Source organism: Sprattus sprattus (assembly GCF_963457725.1).
Source record: "Sprattus sprattus genome assembly, chromosome: 14".
Lineage (NCBI taxonomy): Eukaryota > Metazoa > Chordata > Actinopteri > Clupeiformes > Clupeidae > Sprattus > Sprattus sprattus.
In genome coordinates, this window is record NC_137912.1 from 30,871,918 (window position 1) to 30,892,698 (window position 20,781).

The 20,781-nt window shown below is 39.4% G+C and overlaps 1 protein-coding gene across 2 annotated transcripts in view; it reads right to left on the reverse strand.

Annotated features, from left to right (window-relative positions):
* The window catches only part of mag (myelin associated glycoprotein), a 70,614-nt gene that overhangs the window by 40,196 nt on the left and 9,637 nt on the right, over nucleotides 1–20,781 (reverse strand). The window lies entirely within an intron of this gene.

Consider the following 20,781-nt stretch of genomic DNA (forward strand, 5'->3'; position numbering starts at 1 on the left):
ATAATCAATTTAAATTCAACACAATATCAATTTAATTTCAACACAATATCAATTTAATTTCAACACAAAATTAAATTAATTTCAACACAATATCAATTTGTGGACCCCCTCGAAAACGAGATGGTACATCTCCAGGGGTAAATCCAGAATCCACCCCCCCCCCCCCCCCCCCCCCCAGAACGTTTTTTTTTTGTACAATAAGGCTCCATTTTGCCAGTTATAAATGTTTGTAACTGATTACTAGATGATGATGTGTTTCACACTTTACAATAAGGCTCCGTTTTACCAGTTATAAATGTTAGTAACTGATTAATAAAGGGTGATTTGTTGTGTAATGAGTAGTAAGCAGTGACTTCATCTTTAGCACTCTGAGATTCTGCTGGAATGAAGAGTGCACTACAAATAAAATGAATTATTATTATTATTATTATTAGATGGATGGATACTTTATTAATCCAGAGGGAAATTTTAGGACATCCAGTAGCATCCAGACTAGAGATGCGCGGATGGGCTATTATTTCATCCGCAACCGCATCACAAAACGCATGATCCGTCCGCTATCCATCCGCACCAATTTTTTTGACCAATTTTCAAAACCGCACCCGCCCGCCATCCGCCTGTTGTTTTTAGGTATAGGCACTCAGACGCGAGGCTAGAAAGTTCTTGCCTGTTCTTGAAAGGAGACTGATCCAATGCCGCAAAGATATTTAAAGGAAAAAGCCCATAGTATGAAAGCCTATTGGCTATGTTGTAGCCTATCCCCAGAATATTATCAGTGAAGTGACGTCTGTCTCCGATCGATGCACAGGGAGAAACTTTAAAATAGCCAAGCACATCGGCAAACCTGACCTTACCATAGGCTAGTAGGCCTACACTTTTTTATCATTGTAATAAAACGCAATTTTGTACACCATTTTAATATGGTAATATAGCCTACTGTTTTTAGTTTAGAAGGAAACGCTGAGTCTATTAATTCCGAAATTTCACCGCATTGTAGGCTTTATACTGTAACAACCCCAACACTTGCCTGCTTGCCTTGCAAATCAAAGTTTTCCGACTATTTTTCTTACCTTCTTTCTTAGCTGGTGATGTTACTGAGCTAGAAGTTTAACTTGTTCCTTTGCGCTGCCAATGCCCAATGTCACTTCTGAGTCAAATCACTCCATCATCTCTTTGAAATTCCTTATTCCACGAGTGGTAGGCTACAATGACTGGCTGTTTTAAAATATAACTAATAGCCTTACGAAACAAAATAACCCAGGCAGTTTCATCTACGACACGTTAAGGCTTCTTCCAATACTGACAGCTGACTCATAGCTTGCAGGTTTGCGGCGTTGCAAAGAGACGCGACATGATAGGGATCGTCACTTAATTTAAACTTTTTTGCTTCCTTTGTTTGCTTTGTATGTATACACGGAACAAGGCCAATTTACTGCCTGATGAAAATTTGATTATTTCCAAATGTGCTTAGATGTAGGTAACGACATTTAACAATGTGTATATATTTTGAATTTCGTTGGGTAAACCGCCACCCGCCCGAATTTAATTAAAATATTATTTTTTGTCACGTCATCCGTCAACCCCGGAGTCCGCGGGTGCAACCGCCAACTGCGCATCTCTAATCCAGACACAACATCCATTTTTTTTTCAATTTGAATTTGAATTACATGGGATGCACACTATGGCCTTATCTGGTTTTCCAGAGCTGATATAGAACAAAAGAAAATATATTTAATTGTGCTTTCTTTGTTAGCTAGTGACGTGACGACATAGGTCAGAAGGTCACAGACCAGCGCGCCCATGGCAAATAGGGAGCTTGAGTTTTATATCTTGCCTAAAAGGGGGGGGGGGGGAGGGGGCTTTTTGTGTTTCCGTTCCGTTCCCACTCCTTTTGAACGTGTTCTCCCTATGTGGATGTGATTTGTGGATGTTGTGTCTGGATGCTACTGGATGTCCTAAAATTTCCCTCTGGATTAATAAAGTATCGATCCATCCAAGATCAAGTTACTGCTTACTACTCATTACCAGAGCATGTGAGCTGAGCGGAGCGTGGAGCGGGTGGTGGAGCGGAGCGTAAGAAATAGGTTGGAGCGGGTTGGAGCGCAGAGCGGTTTTAAATTCAAAGGCCGGAGCGGGGATTTCACTCCGCTCCAGTCCGCTCCGATTTTAACTGCTTCTAGCGGCTTACATGTAGGTGGTTCACGTAGAATAGAATGGGTTTCAATGGGCCAAGCAACCTGATTGGATAAAACGCGTCACGTGAGACCCTTCCACCCCCCCCCTGCAACACTGGCTCGTGTGCCCGCGAGAGTAGCAAGATGGAGTTTGGGAAGTACTTCGAAAAGCAAGGTGATAGGTCATATAAATGCAAAATTCAGGTCAAAAAGCGAGAGGAAGATGTAGAGCATGTGGCGACATCATCGCTGTGGAGAGTCAGATCTTTGTTCTTTAATAAACTGTTTCTCTGGTTGTTGGCATTTGCTCAATGGAATAGACTTTATTTAAATTCATGTTTGACTTAAAACCTAAGTCAATGCCTATGCTGTAGTCTGTGCCTATAATCTGTTATAGTCTGTGTTTCAACTTCACCACGGAATCGCCGAGACGAGGATTGCACATTGTATGATAAAAGGTGGGATACAATATCATAAAAACATTATACAAAACATAGCTATTTGTGCTAGTCTATCTTTATAACGTAGCTACGTTTCAGGCAGTGCTGTATGGAGTGGGCTAGATAGCTGTTTATCATACCTGGTCGTAATTGATGACTCAAAGATGACTTGTTAACTGTCCTTGTACTGTTATCACATCTTCTAGTACCTTTTTACGATATTGGAATGAGTTTACGGGTATTTATCTAAGTGTAAACTTTGTCAGTTCTAGCTTTGGGTAATCCTGCAGTTGTAGGCGATTAGCACACAAAACGTTCCTGCAAAGCGATGGGTCTGACGATAACTCAGATTTGTTTACACTTTTATTGGTACGTGACACTTTTCGGTCAAAAACTTGACAGTCATACTGGTTTAGGCCCATTATTATCAGCAGGTTAGGTGATATGACCGTCCGTTTGTCTGCATCATTTCGAGTAACTGAATGAGACTTGACACATGTATCGGTGACATCAATAAATGAAACGCCCAAATGTCCCAGGGCCCTGGCATAATTACATAAAGAGAAAATGTCAGAAAATAATTTCTCCTAAAAATTTGAGCGGAGCGTGGAGCGATTTCGCCGGAGCGGCAGGAAATTTAAGATGAGCGCGGAGCGGTTTTGAGCGGAGCGCCCTGGCACAACGTTGAGCGGCAGAGCGAACGAGCGGACATCCTCCTGAGCGGGGAGCGGGAATTGCCCGGCGCTCCGCTCCGCTCACATGCTCTGCTCATTACACAACAAATCACCCTTTATTAATCAGTTACTAACATTTATAACTGGCAAAACGGAGCCTTATTGTAAAGTGTGAAACACATCATCATCCAGTAATCAGTAACAAACATTTATAACTGGCAAAATGGAGCCTTATTGTATTTTTTGGGGGGCGGGGGGGGGCACGTTGTGGGGTTTAATCTCTAGTAACAAATACAAGAATGGAAGGGAGTGTGCAATTAGGCTAGTAGAGCAAGTTAAAGGATAGACAGTGGGTTGCCAAGATGGGGATCTTCCCAAATAGTGAGCCCGCATCGACTTATAAAAACTGTGTTAATAACTCATTTATAAGGGCTTATTCATGACTTACAAAGGGTTTACAACCTAATTAATAACCTATTTATAAACCATTTATAAACCATTTATAATGGAGTCTTATTGTTTAATTTCAACTCAATATACATTTCTTTTTGGACAAGGGACATTCCGTGAGTGGAGATATCCTGGCACAACCCCGCTCGGTCTCCCACTGCTAGTAATCACTCGCACCGCGTTTGATACACTTCAACGGTTGAATTGTACGCCGTCAACATTCATTTCATTCAAAGCAGAATGGCAGGTAGCTGTTTTAAAACGTCAAACTTGACAGTGTAAAGGAAGGAAATGGAGTAGGGTGCTTGTACAAATGAATAAGTAATGTGAAGAGTAATGCAAATGATGTGTGCAGAGTGACAGTACTCGTTGCTTGGCAAAGCTTGCTATTTTTGAATCATTTTGGGGGGCAGAGAATGAATAAACAAATTGAAAGACATAAAAGCAAAAATTGGGGTCTTCAACCTCAGTTAGTTTGGTGGTAGAATTTTTGTATAAAAACAATATGGTTGTGATATGGTTGTGGGGATATTCTATTCCACCAACAACCCTCTCACTCGTGTCATATTGCTTCAATATAGCAGCATTAACAGGGATAAGTCAAGGTGTTTTACAGATAGCAATGTCTTAACTCTGAATTGAAAGCATATTCTGACAGTAGCAAGGGTCATTCCCTTTACACTTTGGAGAGAGCCTGGTGAACATGGACTACCTTTAGGTGAACCCTTTAGTTGCCTGAATATGAAATTAAATGTCTGAAAAACACTACTAAAAGCCTGACTGCTGAGAGGCCGGCAACAATGTTGTAATCCAGATGAATTAACTACACCAGGAGTATCCTGGGAGATGGGAGTGGTACCAAACACGCAACAAGTTCGATTGAGAAAAGAAAATGCACAGCAGTTTTCACTCTGAGATCGTCCCAGGAACGTCTTCTATTATGGCTTATAGACGGCAATACATTTCATATCTGCACATTCAGCCTCTCCACTCTTGATTGTGGAATTGTAAGATAGTCGCTATTTTTGCCGCAACAAAAACTATAATTCAATTCAAATCAATTGGTTATTCCTAGCCTGACGATGTCATACTCATAATTCTAGTCAGAATATGAGTCTGATACTGCTCCACTGGGCTGTGATTATGGGGCGTGTTTCAACGAACCAGGAAAGAAAAGGCCTCTTCGCTCAATTGGATCCCTAGAACCAATCAGAGCAACGTAGTATAACCATCTGATTCATTAAACCTTTACCGGATCCCGTAGGAAGGACGGCACATTTTTTTTTTTAGATTGACAAATGCCTTAATCGCGTTTCTCTGTTGCACTTTCAAAATGAATGCTCTGTCAATATCTGTGAGATATGCATTCTCACGTTATACTTATTAGCAGCGAGGCTAGCTAGCTACTATGTGTTTCAATGGAAGCGTTAGCAATAACCTAACAATAAATATCTAGAGAGCTTCAGTTAAGACCTACAATACTCTACAACATTCGTGTTGCACATACACAACTAACCGAGTCAATGTAGACATAAAACAGTTGTGTAGATAGCTTAATTCACATAAAATATTTCCCACTAACAGGCTCCCGAGACGCCGCCATCTTGGTACGATTTCGAATCTACCGTTAATTCAACTCAAGCCATCTGTCCATCATCGTATAAAGCCCGCCCTGACAATTTGATTGGCTGTCATGTTTTCGACCGGGAATCATTTCTCCCCAACGGAGCAGTGCCAGACCGAACTTCCAGACTAAAACATTTTGTGGGCATTTTGTGTAGCCTTTCCGTAATGACATACCAAAAGGACAAATCATGGGGACCAAGTACCAATATGTATTTGAATGAGGAGGAGGGAAGAGAAGGATAGGAAATTAGGCACGGACAAATAGGAAAGAGAGGTGGAGTAGACAAAAACAGAGAGAAATGAAGGTTTAATGCATGAATGCATGGCGTGGGGAGCTTTGAATATGCATTCAGGCATTTGCTCTGAGGCCCACTCAAAACATTCCTCTATGCATGCCAGTCTCAAATTCCTCTCCTCCCCGCCTTCCCATTCCTTACCCTTATTTGCTTTCTATTTGACAGTGCACACACTAGTGACACAATGACACACTTTTCAACACTGACACTTATATTGTTTAACAGTATTTGAACCATTTAAAGTCTGATAGACCTGGAGTAGACTCATTTGCTAATTAGTGGCTGGCACAACCTCCAAATGATCAGATATGTGTGCCTTTAGTCCTCCCCCACTCCTCACTCTTACATTCTGCGCTCTGAGTTGAGTGCTTTGAAGATTGAGCCACATGTATGGTCATTACGGGTTTCACTGTTTGACTGCAACTATTCAATTTTTCTCCTATCACTGCTTCCCACTGGAATGTTTCTTCTTCTTATCTCTCTCTATACTTCAATCATTCCATTCATTTCTCACAAAGCTACAGTAAAGTTAAAGTTCAGAATGGACTTACCAAATTGATACGCAGGTGTAATACTGTCTACACAGCAGGCACGTGCACAGATAGACCCCTAGGGGTGCTCAAGCACCTGCCCTTTTGCCCTGTATGAGAAAAGTGCCCCTTCTGCTGGAGCCCAATTTTATCTTCATTCATCAATATCTCAGAATCAAAATTACTCTCTCTGTCATCAATTCCCCCAGAATGTGTTTTGATAACTGACGGGGCATTTATTTGAGTTCTTGTGAAAATTTCGCCCCTGCCGCGCCCCTCTCTCCTCCTCCTAGTGCTCATGCAGTGTTGAGCGCCAGGCCAAATGTCTTCTCGGACCCACAGCATCAGACAAACAGGAGGTTATGACGGTGTTTGCATTAGCGCAGCTGAAAACATTACGTTGCAACTGGTCCGACGTTTCCTAAAAAATAAACAAACAAAAAACTCACGAATCCGTGATTTCGAAATCCTATTCCGGCTGTTTACTGACGTTTGTCATGTTTAACAAAGAGAGAGAGGGAGAGAGATACAGGCAGGCAGACAGACAGACAAGCAGACAGGCAGGCAGATAATTTAAAGGCAGTTTTACTGTTCTACAAATTAGACAAGTTCACTAGTTTTGTTAAATTTAAAATCGTAATAATTACACTGAAAGGCAGGTTTTAAGATGAGCTTCCTGGTTAGGTATATTGTGGTATGTTATTAGTGTAATGCTGCTTATGCTTCAAATCTGTCAGAAAACAGTGGGGAAAAAATGTGTGTGTACTGTGTAGTCAGCTTTATAGAGATTATGTAAGTCACTCTTGATTATTATGCACAACATTGATTGATCATTTACAACATTTGCAGCATAATGCCAAAAAAAGAGAGACTCCAAAAGCTACAGGACAGGGAACTGCAGCAAGCAGCTCAGGGTAGAGGCTCTCTTTTATCTTGGATCAGGCCATCAACTAGGAAAACAAATGAGGGAGAATATATCCTACTGTGTTTTTTATATATTTATTTATTTATTTATTAGTGTGCTTGCCCGAAGGGAAGCACAGTATTGTTCTTCATAAGTTTTCTTTATTTCTTTATTCTCCCCGTTTTTCTTGCAGCTTACTACGCCTCGCCCGAGAGATAGAGACACCGTTCAAACACCGAAACGTCAGGCCTGATCCGGTGCAACCTGCTATATCTTTTCGTGGCGGTACTCCTTGTCGCTCCTTTTTTATTCCTCTTTTTTCATCCCCTTTTTCCCCCATAGACTTGCATGGCAGAACTGTGGGGCATTATGACATCATAATAGGCTCATTAAACTGGCTTGCACCTGTGCTTCACTGAGTTTCACTGACACCTGCGCCAAATCCAAGGAACCTTCTCTCTCAGTCCCTCTCAATTCAACTTTGAAAAAGAATAAGAGTAACTACAGTTTCTAACCTAGCTACCGTATTTCCACTTCGTTAAGGTGAGTTGAATGGCAGCATTTTCAGGGTACTGACTGAAATTTTAATGGAAACTGATAGTGTTAGCCGTAGCAGCTAACTTCTCCCATCCATGGGAGTATCCACTGGCAGTTTCAGCTTGCCGTAACGGGGGATAATTTTCCTTAATTCAAGTTGTGAAGTAAACCTTTCAAGTAATTCATGAATTTAGTTGTGTGGATATAGTGGGTTAAGACTTGTATTCCTACTACGGTAACGTTAGCTATCCTAGCTGTGTTAAGCAGCTGTAATATCTGAGTACGGGGCTAAACGTAAGCTACCTAGACCTATACGTTGTAGACATGCAAAAGTAGCTTATACTGAAAGAATGGTTAACTTGTTAGCTCACCAGTTTATTTTGTTGCTAATGTGGTTGGAGAGGATTAAGCATGACCGATAGCGTGAGTTAACATTAACCCGTGTCTGGGAGTAATGATTCATGAGACCTTGAACCATTAGGTTACCTGAAAACCGTTTGAGGATGTACCTGGACACAGCGTAGCTGTTGTAGTGTGCTCAGTTTTCGAAAACTAGACTGAAACTAAGAAGGATAACTATGACTAAATGTGACTAAAACTAATATGCATTTTTGTCTTAGGACTGAATCTAAAATAGCTGCCAAAATGAACACTGATATAGGGGACCCCTTAATCTGCAATTCATGGTTGCTAGCTCTAATCAGATGTACTAACTAGGCTTATAAGGGAAGACTAACTTGTTATGCCAACGAACACACTAGACCCTTTCACAATAAACAAGCAAACAAACAAACAAAAACAGAACAACAAACATACCCTCATATGTCTAAACGTCAGTGGAGCCAAAATATAATGGTTGAGCTTGGTTGCTTGCTAAAATATTTTGGTTGAAAACAAAAAGGTGTATTCAGTGTCACTGCAGATGGTCACACTGGAAGGTTGGCAGATTCATCCTACAACCTGCATTCAACGTTGTACTAAACACAGAAAACCCAGTACTATACAGATTTTGTTCTCAGATATCAGTCTGTGAGGCCCCTCAACAACATATGCGCACTCGGCCACTGCAGTTGCTTGTGCTTGATGGCCGCAACAGAGCAAGCACACTCTCGCAGTTCGTTCACGAAACGCATTCTAGTTATTATTATTTTTGAATTTTATGAATAATTTTGGTGATGGCAGCCCTTTTTGGTTTGAGCACCTGGCCCCCAAAATGTCTGTGCACGTGCCTGCTACACAGACAGCTAAAGCTACTTCTTATATGTGCAAAAGATAAGTATTCGGCAGGTACTTTTACCTGAAGTAATAAACAGAACAATACAATTAAAGTAGAGTGAAAACAAAAGTGATTTGTTGCAGAATGCAACAAAATGTATAACTATTAAATATCCAATTATAGTAAAACAAATTATTATAGTAAAAATAACTATACAATCTAGTATTTATCTCCCTCTGGAACGAAATACTGTTTTCTGGTCGGCTAATGGGGTGTACATTAAGTTCGTATAGATGGACACCTTGGACGTAGTCCCAGTAGAAAAGTTAAATCTCCGTTCCATATCAATGCTCTTGAATGGTTACCATTGACAACCAACGTAACGTTTATTTTTTGACAGCTAGGATAAAACGAACCAAGATGGCGGCGTGTTGGTAGAAGTTAGTGGGAAATGTTTTATGTGAATTAGGCTATCTACACGACTTTTTATTAATTGGCTCGGTTAGTTGTTTATGTGCTACACGAATGTGGCAGAGTATTGTTAGACTTAACTGAAAGTCTCGAATATTATTTGTAGGTGGCTGCTAACGCTTAGACCAGGGGTGTCAAACATACGGCCCGCGGGCCGGATCAGGCCCACCTAGGTGTCCAGCTCGGCCCGTCGGATGGCTTTGCTAAGTGTGAAAAGAAAGACATAATTGCAAAAGTCGCTGCAATACCTAATCAGTCCACTGGGGGCCGCACTGTTAAACTAACATTACACTGAGAACCATAACTAACAGTTGAAGCTGCTTGCAGCTAGCAGCTAGCTATCTAGCTAACTATCTAGTTGAGAGAACATCCCTGAACAGTTATGATTCATGTCAATAAGTATTATTACCACTAATAGTATATAACTAGTCTCTCCAACAAATGTGTTAATGTTGAAATAAAATGTTAATCTTAAGTCTAAAATTGCACGGTGAGCTGTCCTAGCAAACGCCAGCTAGTTGCAAGGAGCTTAATACTGTATCAATGTGTATCAAAACGTCCCAAAAGGCCATTATGAACTTTTGTATTTGAAACTTTCTAGCATTTTGTTAATGGCACCATGAACACACATCCCTTGAACAATAACGTTACCAGCACCTATCTACCTTGCTCCACACTGCTTAGTTACTGCACTGTACAGATTGTCACCACCCTAGCTAGCTATGCTAGATGGATACCTCCCCAGATTTTCTCGCCAGAGACGGAATTAAGACTAAACATAAAGAATCTTTGAAGGTAATTAGCTAGTTTGAAATATTATATACAGATCTTACCCAGCGGTGAAAGAACATGACTAGTATGCAAAGGGGAGCTTGTTGCATTTAATGAAGAGGTCGTAGGGTTTCTAATGTTTTTGATTGAGACCTGTATGCTTTTGCGTCGATTATTGATGTGTCCACTTCGTTGTTTATCTTGATGTTTTGGATACATCCTTCAACTGCATATTGCAGTCTCTTTTGCAATATGAAATTGCACTTGTTTTCTTAATAAATGTCAAGGGTTGTGAATCAGAATGTCTCTTTAGAATATGGAAGTTTATGAGTACCAACGTTTTGTCACTTTTTTAAACGGTAATGGCTTTAAAAACAGCGTAAATGCGATGTCTGCTCCTCTGCAGACGTCAAACGCGTCGCAAGGCGAGGGAATATGTGGAGGAGAGCCAGTGGGCTGATGTCTTTGTTTGTGATATATTAGAAAGACCTTAACATAGGGTTTATCATCCAAAAGCCTTCACCAATGATTTAAACATAGAGAAATTGTCATTATGTATGCGTTATTATGCTATGATTTTACTGGTCCGTCCGGCCCACTTGAGATCAAAGTGGGCAGTATGTGGCCCCTTAACTGAAATGAGTTTGACACCCCTGGCTTAGACCAAAAATCCATTGAAACACATAGTAGCTAGCTAGCCTCACTGCTAATACTATAACGTTGCTCTCACACGCAAGTTAGTGGCGATATCCAAATCAATATAAACAAATATTAACAAAGTTGAAAGTGTCCCATTGTAGTTTTTGTTATTTTAATGGCAGTCACTGGGCATCGGTGCGAGTCCAGCCTGAAAAACTATTCGACCCCAAGTGTAGTTGACAGGAAGCGATGGAGTGACATTTTAACGGCCAGTGGTCCACCTCACACGGCTAACTCGCCTGTGCCTCAACGCCTTGCTGTCGATTGTGAGCCTTCGACCAAAATTACCAAACTTGACCTCCCTGTTGCTCTGTCCAACTTCACCATCAACGGAAACGTGGAGTTCAACTTTAAATAGTAAAACCTTATGAACAACACCTGTGTCCGTGTGTCCGTTTACAGAGGAGAGCTCATGAGTGTCACTTTGCAGCAATGCCCGGGGAAACTAAAGGTCATATGATAAGACAGCTAAATTAACAGGAAGGGGGGAGGGTCTGTTCCACGCACTACTTTCTCACTACTTTCTCTAATGGGAGCACTAGGCTTCAAATCAAGAATTCATCAGGTTTTTATGCATATTAAGTTTCCTAAAGATAAAGGAAATTCTAAATAATAATAATAATAATAAAAACATTTTTGGATGTTGTAAACGGGAGATTAGCGGGATAACGGCCTTCGAGCTGTACAGTTCTACAAAGATAATGGAATGTCTGTCACAAATGTAATTTAAAAAGGTGAGTTATCACTTCTTTCCAAGGATGACACTGGAACAGACAGCACTAGGTACTGTAGGTAATTTCACCCAAGCAGGTAGAATAGCATTACAATAGTCTAGTTTAGAAATAACCAGGGCCTGAATTGTGTATTATTTTTTGTGGGATAGGGTCTTACCTCCCGAATATTATTAATGGTGAACTGACCTCGAGACAGAAGCCACATGCCCATTCAAATGATGTTGGTCGTTGATCATAACACTCAAGTTTCTTGCTGATGATGATGAAACAAGTTGAATTATTCTTTGTGGGAATGGCTAGGAATTCCAGGACTTTAGTTCATAGAATCACCTTGGAAGGACATGAACAGCTGAGTGCCATCAGCATAACAGTGGGAGGGGAACAAATGGGAGTGCATGATGTCCCATATGGAAGATAGAACATAGGAGGGGTCCGAGTACAGATCACTGAGTCACTACAGTGAAGAGTCGCTGACATTTTGACACTTGTCCTTGCCAAGATACTCAATGAACATCCAGTGAGGTAACAATTTAAACTAACTGTGAGCTTTCCCCAAAATGACCAGAGTGGACAGCATAGAGAGGAGGATTTCTGTGCCAGAGGCTGATGAAAAGACTAGTACATTCCTAACTAAGGATTGAGCAGAGCATTTGGGAATACTAGAAATCTCTAATCGACAGTGAAAAGGTTACTCAAACCACCTTAACCCAATATGAACAGCAACCTTTCTAACAAGCAATGCTCTGCTTTTTGGGTGGTTTTGAACTCCAACATGGTCAAATTCATGAGCAGCTGGCCTCTGCTAACATGACTCATAGAATGCCCTCATCATCAAGCACCATAAACTATCCCCATCCCTGTCCTTTGGGACCTAAGCCTTCCTACCAAAAATCTAATTTCTGAACTGTACAACGTCCAATTCCTCTATCTGGATTAAATCCCCAGAACCCAGTGGTGTAGTGGTCTTTGGAGAAGTGGGTATACTCTTAATGTTTTTAAGCAGCCCAAACAGCACAGGATAAATGCCCTGTTTTGAGAAGTGGGTATACGCAATGCTGACTGAAAAATAAGTGGGTATATACGCAAGTATACCTGCGTATACCCTGGACTACACCACTGCCAGAACCCTAGTAAAAGCATGCTTGCCTTCTATCATACTGATAACCCCCACTTTCAACTCCTCCTTGTATGGGGCGCCGTTTGTAAAATGTTGCATGTTCTAAAATCCTGCTCAGTTTTGGCACATTTTGCGTTATAATATGGGGGAAAAAGCTCGACAATATTCATATGCCACTTTTTCAAACATTTAGAGAGAAATTCATGTAAATTCATGCAATAACTTTTCCAAGGATAATTGTTGGCAGTAACATAAAGTTGTTAAATAATATGAATCTTTCATCTAAATGTTAATGTTAAATGTTATATGTAAATGTTATATATATATGTAAATGATATATGTAAACGTAAATATTAAATATAAACGTAAATGTTTAATGTTATATATAAATGTTAAATATAAGTGTTAAATGTAAATGCTAAATGTAAATACTAAATGTAAATGTTAAATGTATATCTAAATGTTAAATGTAAATGTTAAATTATATCTAAATATTAAATTTTCAGTTTAAATGTCAGACTTGAAGACTGAGCCTTAAAATATTTACGGTAATTGGCTTTCATAGTTTTCACGTCATGTCAGAGTAAGCAGCTTGCGGGCAAGAAATACCACTGGAATTTATAAAGGAACTGGCTAATAAAGGATTATAAAGGAATATTTCATTCAAGATTATTTAATATCTTCGCTTTAAAATGGTCTGACTTAGGTAGTAAAATGTTTTGTGACAGTTGTTGCTAGGTTGGCTGTTCAATTCGGCGAGGAGACAAGCCCGGATTGTGTTCCCAGCTGATTCTGGGTCAACTTTTCTTAGACAAGCAGTAAAGTAGCCTTATCTTTGGAGCTTGCAATAAAAGCAGTAACCCTGTTTTGGTCGCCTCGTTTATCAGAATAACTACCTAAAAGGGGAATAGATCAAGAAATAAAGTCAAGAAAACAAAGCATCAACACGATTACAATTGGATTATCAGGCTTCTGCTGTGAGGTTGCAACAAGTAGCCTACCTAAGCTAGTAGGCTAGGCTACTGTATTTCATCATCCAACTAGTAATACTACAATGCCAGTAGAAAATATATGGGAAGATATTTTCAGGTGGCATTCGCCAGACCAGCTGGTTGTTCTTGTGTTAACCAGGAAATTGTGTCAAATTATAGCAATGGGTAGGATAAGGCTGCCCGCTAACAGCATACTCGCTAGCTGGTAGCTAACTATTCAATGGCAATCACCTTCCAGACGACATCGTAATGAACCCATACCCTTCTGAAAATGAAATGACTATCTGTGCTTTTGTAGGCTTTCAGTTTGTGAGGTGTGTAGGGGCACGGATTTTCTATTACATTTTTATATCTCTAAACTGCAGCTCAGGCAGGGACTTCGACAACGTTATAGATATACAAATATCAGCGGGTGCAGTAAAGGGATCACAAGTTCCCAAAATGAATCTTTTCTAGATATCTCTGTCTGGCTATTGTGGTATGATCTGTGTTTGATGGCGATCGTAATTGAGTAGGCTGCGCTGCTCTAAGATGTCCACTGGGTCGACATCTTCGCTGTTCAACTGTACCCATTGTACAATATTGTAATGTTCTGTCGTCAAATCTGACATGCAGAATGAACATATACATTTATATTTAACATATACATTTACATTTAACATATACATTTAGCACTTGATATTTGTATTTACATTTAACATTTATATTTAACACTTATATTTAACATTCATCTATAACATTAAACATTTACGTTTATATTTAATATTTACGTTTACATTTATCATTTACTTAAGCAACAAGGTTCGAGAGGCAGTACGGTATCGTCAATAATGTACTTGTTCGAGGGTGTTGTTAGACCCGACGCGCAGCGGAGGGCCGGCAAACCCTCGAACAAGTACATTATTGACGATACCGTACTGACTCGAGTACCTTATTGCTTTTATAACACGGTTGCCAGCAACTTTATAAATATTAAGTACAATTAAATTATAAACAGTAAGCTGCCTTTCAGCACAAAAAAGTTCTAGTCACCAAACATTGTGTATCGCATTTCAGTAGCCAAGAGAAAATAGTCCCCCTTTGTGTGGTTGTTGCTATGCAACAGACAAATAGCATTGGGAACTTCACGTCTGTTAGCCTAGCACAAAAGGTTTGTTCATGATTAGCTAGGAGATCGACATTGATCTCGCACCATTTAGTTCATTCACATTGCTCATTTTATAAAGTTGCCATTAAAATAACAAAAACTACAATGGGACACTTTCAACTTTGTTAATTCATTTGTTTATATTAATTTGGATATCGCCACTAACTCGCGTGTGAGAGCTACGTTAGCGAGGCTAGCTAGCTACTATCAGTTTCAATGGATTTTTGGTCTAAGACTTTCAGTTAAGACTTACAATACTCTGCAACATTCGTGTAGCACAGAAACAACTAACCGAGTCAATGGAGACATATAAAAAGTCGTGTAGATGGCTTAATTCACATGAAACATTCCCCACTACATTCCCCACAACACGCCGCCATCTTGGTTCGTTTTTTTTAGAGTGCGCACTGATATGGAACGCTCAGGTAGATGAAACAGGTCGTACAGTTACTATATCGCTGATTAAGGCACACCCCGGAACTCACTCTCAGAATGGTTGATTTCACCTACCCGTGTTATAAATATATATATAACATTAACATATAACATTTAACATTAACATTTAGATGAAATTTTCATATTATTTAACAACTTTATGTTACTGCCAAAAATTATCCTTGGAAAGTTATTGCATGAATTTCTCTCTAAATGTTTGAAAAAGTGACATTTGAATATTGTCGTGCTTTTTTCCCCTCATATGATAATGCTAAATGTGCCAAAACTGAGCAGGATTTTAGAACGTGCAACATTTTACAAACGGCGCCCCATATCCCTGTTCACCGAAAGTTAGCATAATCAGACCTTGATCAAATCAACTTTGAAAAGACAAAAACAGGTTTAGACTAGTGCTGTCAAACGATTAAAATATTTAATCGTGATTAATCACATTTTTGTAATAGTTAACTCAAAATGAATTGCGATTAACCGAAAATTTGTATCTATTCTAAATTTCCCTTCAATAATTTTTTTCCATCATTTTTATTTTATTTTAATGCTCTTATCAACATGGAAAAGTGGATTGGCTTGTTCAACGCAATGTTAAAAACAACATTGCCAAACAGGGCGGTACAAAATAAAATTATAAAGTGCATATTTCAGATAAACAAGGACTCAGCCTATAGTGCAGTTAAACCATGGCTTAATGCTTTCTTTTTTTCAAGTTTGCTGTGAAAATAGAAGTCAGGCCTCTTATTTCAAAAACAATGAACCGTAACAGTTAGGTTACCAATCAAAGGTAGCCTACTTCTTCTGTGCTTTCAGCACATTTTCAGACAACAGTGAAGCTTGCTTCTTTTGCACAACACAACTTTTAAAGGTATAAGCTTTCTATTCAGAAGCTTTTTATCATCCATTTCGCTGTATCGCGCTCACCATTCACCCAAACGTAACATTAGCCTACTACACAGTTTGGGAGGACAAAAAGAACGTTAATCTAAACGTAATTATTATTTTTTTTTTTACAACGTGTTTATCTCGCGATAAAAAAAATTTACGGCGTTAAAATGGGTTTGCGTTAACTCCGTTGATAATGCGTTAAACTGACAGCACTGGTATAGAATATAGCACCCTAAGTATAAACACCTATATGTAAATGACCAGTCATCTCCACAATCCTGGCGAAGGTAGTTTTGTCTCTACTCCAGATCTATGAAAATTTCAAATCATGATCATAGTGACCAAAATGATCTTCACTGTACTTATTTGTATTTTTAGATGTTCTGTGTCATGGCTGGTTTACCAGTTTAGAGTGTGAGCCACATGTCAGGGTCCGCTTTGTCGTGTGAAGATTTATTTTATGATAAAAATATGTATTACCTCCGGGTAATGTCTAGATAAGTTCAGGTATGCTGTACAAGTTTTTAAGTTGACTAGGTCTAAAGCGTGGTTGTACTTTGTTTTTTGTGACCACCACCCACTACTTTATGGCGTTAAAAAGTGTATTTCGTGTGCTTAAAATGATGTTTTATTAGTGAATTATTAAGAATTCAGTACTTTTGTTGAGCACATTTTAACAAAACCTATTTTATATATATTTTTTGCGGCATTCATTATAAAGAAATATCAGACCCCTAAACGTTAAGGCTATAAAATCAATGGATTTTTTTTTTGCAACATTCTGAGGAGCCATATAATAATATATGAATAATCATTACAAATTCAAACTAGTTTGGACTTAAAACCACCTTTCTTCCATGTTGCTGTCATAATGTTACCTCTAAACGCTATTTACATAGGCAGTCGCCATTGCAAGCAGTTGCATGGTTTTTGTATTTACAAGAGTCACAGGGATTTTTTACATTTCTGTCATCTTTGATGTTTCTGCTGACTGCTGATGTTTTATAAAATCACAGACAAACTGGCAATGCTTTTTTCCCTTTTAATTCATGTATTAGCGCCCTTACACAACATGTCATTTCTTTTGGGGTCGAAGAACCAAGAAAGTTCCAAGGCTTAAGAGTCTGTTTGATTGTCGTCTTCTTGTTTTGCTTGTTTGTTAGGATTGTTTCTTGCCAGTAAAAAGAGACACTACCATTTTCAAAACCACCCATTCAGAACATAAGGATGGAGTCTTGAATGTGTGCATGGTGTAGGGAGGGAATCAAAGGTTAACTCACAATCCCATACAATCACAATATTTTTCTAGGAAATGGATGTATCACAGCATGGTCAAAGAGGAAACAATTTTTTTTTTACAAAATACAAATAGTGGAAAGTGCACTCTAATTCCAGGCAGTAACTTTAAAAGCCCTTTTTTTGATGGACTGTGTTCACTGACAGTTCTAATTGCATTTATATGACATTTACCAGTCTATCAAGAAATCGTAAGGCAGTGATCAATTCCTGCTCTATGCAGAGGCCCCGAATCCTGCTGTCACCTACCAAACAAGAGTTACAGTAGCACCTGGATCTGCTAGAGCACTTTTGTCTTTTTTTCATCCATTGTGTTTAAATCAGGAATTAGCATATGGTTAAACCCTAAAGAGTCAGCCTCTCCTCCAGTCAACCGGTAAATGTAGTCTTATGTCACCTTAATTACCCTCCCTTTACTAGTGGACTTAACACACATACCTTTTTCTCTTCTACCAGCATTGCTGGAACACGTCTCTCATCTCTCCTCTCCCCAAGAGAGCACACACACCTCTCTTTCCCCGCACTCTGGAGAGTGCACACTCGTCTCTTAGCTGCTCAGAAGAGCAGGCCCACAGTCTCACATTCAATACAACAAACTGTTTGTCTTACAGCAACGACTGCCTAAGATTTCCTGTTAGCCAGGAACGCAACGCTAACCAGGAGTAAGCAAGTTTAGCGTTGGCAGAAACTCTGCTAGCTAACTCTGTGACGGGAGCAAGCCAAGCAAGTATTCGGAAAGACAACCACGTAATCTGCAAACAGAACAAAAGGAGCGATCGGGTCCTCCAATGTACACTGCACAGCAATGGCGACATCACAATTATGACCTCCTTCATCCACAGACTTTCTGCTGTTTGCCTCATCAAAACACTGGGAACCCCTTTCCTCCAAGGGCTGTGGATTGGACTGAGCATCGGGTTACCTTCTATAGGCGAGTGTGAGTGTGGCGAAAAGCTCAGTGAGGGTTCAAAAGTTATATGGGTTTATTCAATCTTAAGAAGGATTAAACAGACCATGAGTCTTACACAAAAAAATGCAGATTAGCCAAATTCGAAATCCAATACAAAAAATGGGATTCACAAAATTCAGCAGTCTCCAGGGTATGTACATACCTGACAAGACACTCCCCACTACGCAGAACAACTAAACATAGAAGTGAATATAGAAAGGTGGCCAACACCATTCATAACAAAGGGGTATACACAAAAATCTATAAATACACAGGTCACACTTAATAAACTAAACTAAATAAACTAAACACGACAAACCCTGAAACACAAATATGGTATTTCTAAGTGTGCTAAACATCAAGATCAAAGAAATAATTACTACGTAATGAATCATATTTCCAGGCATGTAAAAAGACAAAGACCATTTATATTGGCCCTACAGCCATTACAGAGAGTCATCTAATTACACTGGGAACCAATTAAATGTTCCCCCTGTTTCCCGCTGCGCTTATTTGACTGTTGAACTGACAAGCTAGACGAGGACACGAACCCTCAACCAGTCGGTAATCCACCTCGTCAAATATTCAATAAAAAAAGTTTGTGCACCAACTGGGTTCAATGAAATAAATGGTGGAAAGCAAAATTGGTGTTCTAGCCTCCTTTGTACAAGTATAGCTGTCTGTTTGTGTGGAAAAATCCATGTGTTTGGGTATGCTAGCAGTCTTTATTCTGGGGCAGAAGAGCGTCTTTTATGTGCGTCACAACAACCGTCACAGACTGGTAACTTTGATAATTGGGCATTTAGCTATCTTAGCATCAAGTGAAAGTGAAAGTCCTCATCACGGCCTGTATAAGCGTAAGACTGTTTTACCTTTGTCATTTGTAGATTAATTATATTTGTTCACTGAACGAGACATCTTTCATGGTTATTTGGTAGTTGGCTTCGCCACACCATAGAATGCTTAATGTTAGTAATGCTTCCCAAAGACATAGGGTCTTGCATGCATTACTAACCATTTATTTTATCTAACTTGGCATCGTCATCACACAAATTACACATACATTGGCCTTAACATAGCCCACACACGAAAGGAGCACTTAAACGTCACGCTTCACATAGGCTCGTCACACATACCGAACAAAGACTGAACACACATTCTTCCTAACGTGCACCCAACAGTGCACACTCAAGCACGCAAGCTTACAGACACACTCCCCCGTTCATATTTAGATATATTGAGTTAGACATGGTTTACTTCTGATAATTGTAAAGAAATTATTTGATTATATATGCTGCTCTATTTAATATTACACAAGAATGAATGCTGCCAACCTCTTCTATTCAGAACTCCTAAGACCTCAAACTTGCTATTCATGAAGTAACTTTGATTTAAAATGAATAACTACAACTAAAGTTCCAAATTGATAGAAATATATTTTATTGGACTGATATATTACATTGATTTGTGGCTGATCTGTATTTGTACTACTGTGGTAGACACAGTACCGGTTCTTCCAACACGCACACTACGCATGTTGCGTAGGGCCCCGCAAATGTATTATTTATAATAAAGGCCCCGTGGGAAAAAAAAAAAACGTGACAACGTAACTGTCCGTCGCGGACGTCAGATAGCAACCCATGCGCATCATTAGTGTGTAGAAAGATGAAGCGGAGCTATCCCTCGGGGAATGAAAAAAGGAAGGGGAAGGAACTTGAAAATGAACTGCGGGAGCAGCAGTGAGGTAAAGCCTCCTGGTGGGAGAGAGGGAGGGACAGTCCGTGTTAGACCTACATCAACAGGGCGGTGAGCCCTTGGGGATCCCCGGTCTCTGTGTGCGTCTTGCTAGCTTCTATAATTTCAGTTGTAGCCTTGTATAGTTACAACTGGACTTAACAAAATGGAAACTTTGGAAAGTAATGGATACATATTGACTAAGATTGAAGTTTGTTTGATTGGATAGCCCACAGGCAAATATAGACGCAGATACGATTTATTCTTGGTGAATAAATAAAACTCGTGAAATATTATGACAATGCTGCTAAATAATAAACACTTATTAATAGAGTGATATCATACCGAGAAATATCAAACTGTTGCTTGAAGTATTGGTTTGATGTTTCGAGGTTAGTACGTTGTTTATTATGGCATTTTACTCTCCTTTCATTTTATAAAGACACGGTCATTGTAAATCGAAAACATGTCGTTTTGTTAAACTCAAGTCTTCTCACGACTCAATTTGTTTGCCTAGCAACCACTTCAACAGAAAACGGACAATATGGATCTGCTAAATAAAATGGTTTTAATTCCAAGTGATTCAGAGTTTGTAGTCTTTCTATAACAAATAGTTGCTTCTTCTGAGAACCTTGGCATATTTTCACTGGACCATTGAAGATTTGAAAGTTACAACCAATGTGTGTGTA